Below are 5,130 nucleotides of genomic sequence, written 5' to 3'. Positions count from 1 at the left end.
ATATATATATACACACACACACATATACATATACATATATACATATATATACATATACACACACACACACACACACACACACACACACATATATACTTCACTCAAGGACAGGTCATGTTTCTCCTACCTGCGACACGCAGGTTTGCTTCACAGAGTATGTTGCCATGGTAAGTGACTCAGGATTTCGCTGAGCTGGCTCTCTGAAATGGAAAACTCAGAGTTTCCCTCATCTCAGGCTCAACATAGGCTACTCAGAGTTTTCACTAATCCTGCTTTCTGAAATAGGGCCCAGATGTCTAAAGAAGAGGTTTAACAAGGACATAAATGTATACATATTCTTATTCTTTATATATTTCTCTACATCCTTTATATTATTACTGTGCTACTGTCTATGCAATAATATTTGAACATTTTCTAGTATAATGATACAGACCATGTGTATTAAGATTGTTCTGAGCAATTATCCATCAAGGACATATCTGTATAACCAAAAGTTGTAAATAGTGTGCATAGCTTGTCCCCTGCCCCACTTCACCCCAGGACAGACATTAAGGTGTGATTTTTCTTTCTTACACACACACACACACACACACACACACACACACACACACACACACACACACACACACACTTAAAGCTCGGGAAACGGAAATAGCTGCAGTGCACGTGAACGCAGCACTGTACGCTCAGAATGTGGCACAGAGCTCCTGTAAATGTGCGATAATTTACTTCACAGGACAGTAGTGAATCTTTTTCTTGCACTTAAATGTGTGTGTATGTCGCCTCTTCCTCCAACCACAGTGTGTACCTTCTATGTAGTCGAAAAAGATCTTTATTTTGATACAGTGTGGTTTGGTTAACTTACCATTAATTAAAAACAAGACTTTGAATGGTATTTAGCCCCCGGTAAACACACCGACCTCCCCAGGTATCTAAAGTTACTGTTCAATAGTGGCTTCTACTCTGATATTTTACTTTTTTTTCTACCGAGTGTTCTTTAGTTTCTTGCTCTTGTGCAGATTGACGTGACATGTTGAAGCACGACACACTTAAAATCTTCGAGCTAACGTCATATTGCAAGCTCAGCCAGGTTTGCATTTGTCCCCTAATATTGGCAAGAGCGAAGTCGACAGCTCCGTCTTTTGTTGATTTCGAGTGTTTCTGCCTTTGTCTGTCTACGGTCAATACTTCTAAGCATTATCCACTGACTAATGTTAGTTAGCTGTATCTGACCTGTGGAGCCGTTTAAGTTAGCTATGAAGCTAACAGCAGTCATGCAGCACACGATGCTCCAGAACACAGCCACAACAGTTACCACACTTTCTGTTTCTCTGGCAACATCATACATGGCTCTGCTCAAGTACTTACTACACTTAGACTATCAATATAAGTTATAGCTTAATATGTTTGTTTACCTGTAATACTGTCAGGATTATAGAGTAGCCTTGGCGTACAACTGTTCCTTCCGAGTACAACGCCGACACAGCAGCGAAGGGAAACTTCTTCTTTTTTGAGTTTTAATGGCGGTTGGCAAACCAGCTTTAAGGTGCATTACCGCCACCTACTGGACGGGAGTGTGGGGCAGTAGATTGTCAGCAAGCCAAACGGAAAAAAAACAAACAAACAAAAAAAAAGGCCGAGGCTAAATTCTCTCTATTATTCATTTTACTCTTAAATGATTAAAGAGAAGCTTTTGCCATGGTGATTGACTCAGAGTTTGATTTACCTCTCTTTTTGGAACTGAAAACCCAGAGTTTCCCTCATTTCAGGGTTAACAGAGTTTTCACTAAACTCGCTTTCTGGAATACCCCTCAGCTGATCAGAATCAGTTCAATCAAACTCTGAGTGGCCTATGTTCAGCCTGAGAAAAGCGCGTTCACGGCGAGCACCCAAAGCCATCAACTGTAGAGTGCAAATAACGCGATATTCAGTGGCCGAAAGCAGAAAGCCACTTATTTCATCCCAACTGAGTCAGAGATTTAACAACTGCGAAATGAAAAAAACAAAACAGCTGCAGCTAAACAGCGTGAGGTGTGGTGGGAACAGACTGCAGAGTGTGTTAATAGGTAGCCTAATGTTAAGTGATGTGATGTGTTAATGTGTCTAATAGGCTATAGGCTACAGAAAATACAGAAACATTACACAGAGTTCATATGTTTTAATATAATTTGCTTTATCCTCTAATTCAGCTGTAATCTGATGGAACCCAGACGCACGGGGCAGAAACTCAAAATCAAACACAAAGATATTAAACTACGACCGAGTATTAGGGCCACATTGAAGAAAAACAATTCAGAGATTTCGAGAATAAAGTCGAAATATTACCAGAAAAAACTCGTAATATTTCGAGAATAAAGTCACAACTGAGAAAAATTCATAATATTACGAGAATAAAGTCGAAATATTATGAGATTAAAGTCGTAATATTTCGAGAATAAAGTCATAACTGAGAAAAAGTCATAATATTACGAGAATAAAGTCGTAATATTATAAGACTAAAGTCGTAATTTAACGAGATTAAAGTCATAATATTACAAGAATAAAGTCGTAGTTTTTAAGGAAATAACCAACAACAAACAGAATATCAGATTGTCTTTCATGCCGTTGTAAGTAGCCTAATAATTAGGTTCGGGAACCGGCAGCGTGCCGGTTCTGTGTCAGTCGAAACTCCGGGCCCAACTCTGCCACTGATTGGCCAGTCTGACATTCTTCATAATACACATAGAATGTTAGTGAAACACAAATAGGTCTAACAGAAACGTGCGTTTGTTTGGGGACAAGTTAGTGGTCACGTTACTCGTCTCACAGGTGAAGGACCCCGGACACATAGCCTACAGTATATAGGCCTACACCGGTTGTAAGTGACTTTTAACATACGTCAGTCTTTGACTGCGGTCAAGCCAGCCGTGGTTCGCTTTTGCTTGGTCAAATCAGCCGCACGTTTTTTTCTAGTGCGCGAATCTACTAACATTTACGGTAATCGTAATGAAACGGCTCTGAAGAGCTGCTGGTAGTGACTGTGGGTCAGACTGCAGAGGACAAGTTCAAGGATATTTTGCCAAACTTTGACGTAGAATAAAAAACGTATTTTCCATAAGTAGTCTATGATTCATATACCGCTGAACTATGTACTTCCTAGACTACGTGCATGCATAATATGAAGTACTTTTACTGTGTACTTTTTCAGTAATCCTTTGTCAAAATCCTTAAGAGGACAAGATTAAGGATATTTTGCCGAACTTTGACGTAGAATAAAAAACTTATTTTCCATAAGTAGTCCAAGATTCATATACCGCTGAACTTAGTACTCCCTAGACTACGTGCATGCATAATATGAAGTACTTTTACTGTGTACTTTTTCAGTAATCCTGTGTCAAAATCCTTAACAGAGGATAAGATTAAGGATATTTCACCCAATTTGATGTGGAATGAAAAACTTATTTTCCATAAGTAGTCTGTGATTCATATACTGCTGAACTTAGTACTCCCTAGACTATTTGCATGCATAATATGAAGTACTTTTACTGTGTAGTTTTCGAGTAATCCTTTGTCAAAATCCTTAACAGATCACAAGATTAAGGATATTTCACCCAACTTTGATGTGGAATAAAAAACTTATTTTCCATAAGTAGTGTATGATCCATATACCGCTGAACTAAGTACTTCCTAGACTACGTGCATGCATAATATGAAGTACTTTTACTGTGTACTTTTCGAGTAATTCTGTGTCAAAATTCACAACAGATGACAAGATTAAGGATATTTCACCCAACTTTGATGTGGAATAAAAAACTTATTTTCCATAAGTAGTCTATGATCCATATACCGCTGAACTTAGTACTTCCTAGACCGTGCGCATGCATAATATCAAATACTTTTACTGTGTACTTCTCGAGTAATCCTGTGTCAAAATCCCTATCAGAGGATAAGATTAAGGATATTTCACCCAACTTTGATGTGGAATAAAAAACTTATTTTCCATAAGTAGTCTGTGATTCATATACCGCTGAACTTAGTACTTCCTAGACTACTTGCTTGCATAATATGAAGTACTTGTAAGTAGTCTGTGAATCATATATACCGCTGAACTTAATACTTCCTAGACTACTTGCTTGCATAATATGAAGTACTTTTACTGTGTACTTTTCGAGTAATCCTTTGTCAAAATCCTCAACAGATGACAAGATTAAGGATATTTCACCCAACTTTGATGTGGAATAAAAAACTTATTTTCCATAAGTAGTCTATGATTCATATACAGCTGAACTTTGCACTCCCTAGACTACTTGCTTGCATAATATCAAGTACTTTTACTGTGTACTTCTCGAGTAATCCTGTGTCAAAATCCCTAACAGAGGATAAGATTAACCCTCCCGCTGCCTCTCTGAACAGTGGTACAGTTCATAGCAGTCAATCTGCCTGTTGTCAAGACGTTGAACCTAGTATGATTGGCCGACGCTGCCCGCTGCCCCTTTTGAAGTGTATGTATCAATCAATCAGTGGTACAGTTCATAGCAGTCAATCTGCCCGTTGTCAAGACGTTGAACCTAGTATGATTGGCCGACGCTGCCCGCTGCCCCTTTTGAAGTGTATGTATCAATCAATCAATCAATCAATCAATCAATCAATCAATCAATCAATCAACCAATCAATCACTTTTATTTATAAAGCTCAATATCACAAATCACAATTTGCCTCACAGGCCTTTACAGCATACAACATCCCTCTGTCCTTAGGACCCCTCGCAGCGGTACCACGCGGGTAACCACCCGCTTGCCATGAACCCGTACATCAATGCACCGATGCATCTCTAGCATCTGATCACCAACGTATCAGCTACACTTACACTTACACTATCATAGCCAATACAACAAGTGTGCCGCACCATGGACCCGTATTGTACACATGTATGTAACACTTTGCAGAGTGGATGGTCGCTTGCAATCGTCCCTCCGACTGATCATGTACGCCGACTGACGGACGGTGACGCGTGTAACAAGGGGCGCGTTCTCCCAGTCACGGGGGCCGGCGGCGTGTCCAGACCGGTTGGTAGGGGCATTGTCGACACCAAGGCGTGGGACGTGATGTCTATCAACGAAAGGGACGCCGCGGCTAAGCGCGTCCTCCCAG

General features: G+C 39.9%; 1 protein-coding gene across 3 annotated transcripts in view; it reads right to left on the bottom strand.

Annotated features, from left to right (window-relative positions):
- Positions 1-1,513, bottom strand: part of dus1l (dihydrouridine synthase 1-like (S. cerevisiae)) — a 75,786-nt gene extending 74,273 nt beyond the window's left edge. For all 3 annotated transcript variants that reach the window (XM_050070265.1, XM_050070264.1, XM_050070266.1), the window contains exon 1: positions 1,416-1,513. The gene's annotated coding sequence lies outside the window, so the exon portion shown is untranslated. The remainder of the gene's footprint in view (positions 1-1,415) is intronic.
- Positions 1,514-5,130: the final 3,617 nt, after the last annotated feature.

The sequence above is a fragment of the Epinephelus moara genome, chromosome 18, assembly GCF_006386435.1.
Source record: "Epinephelus moara isolate mb chromosome 18, YSFRI_EMoa_1.0, whole genome shotgun sequence".
NCBI classification, from domain to species: Eukaryota; Metazoa; Chordata; class Actinopteri; order Perciformes; family Serranidae; genus Epinephelus; species Epinephelus moara.
The sequence above is the reverse complement of the archived record's forward strand: the minus strand, read 5'-3'. Positions and strand labels throughout refer to the sequence as shown.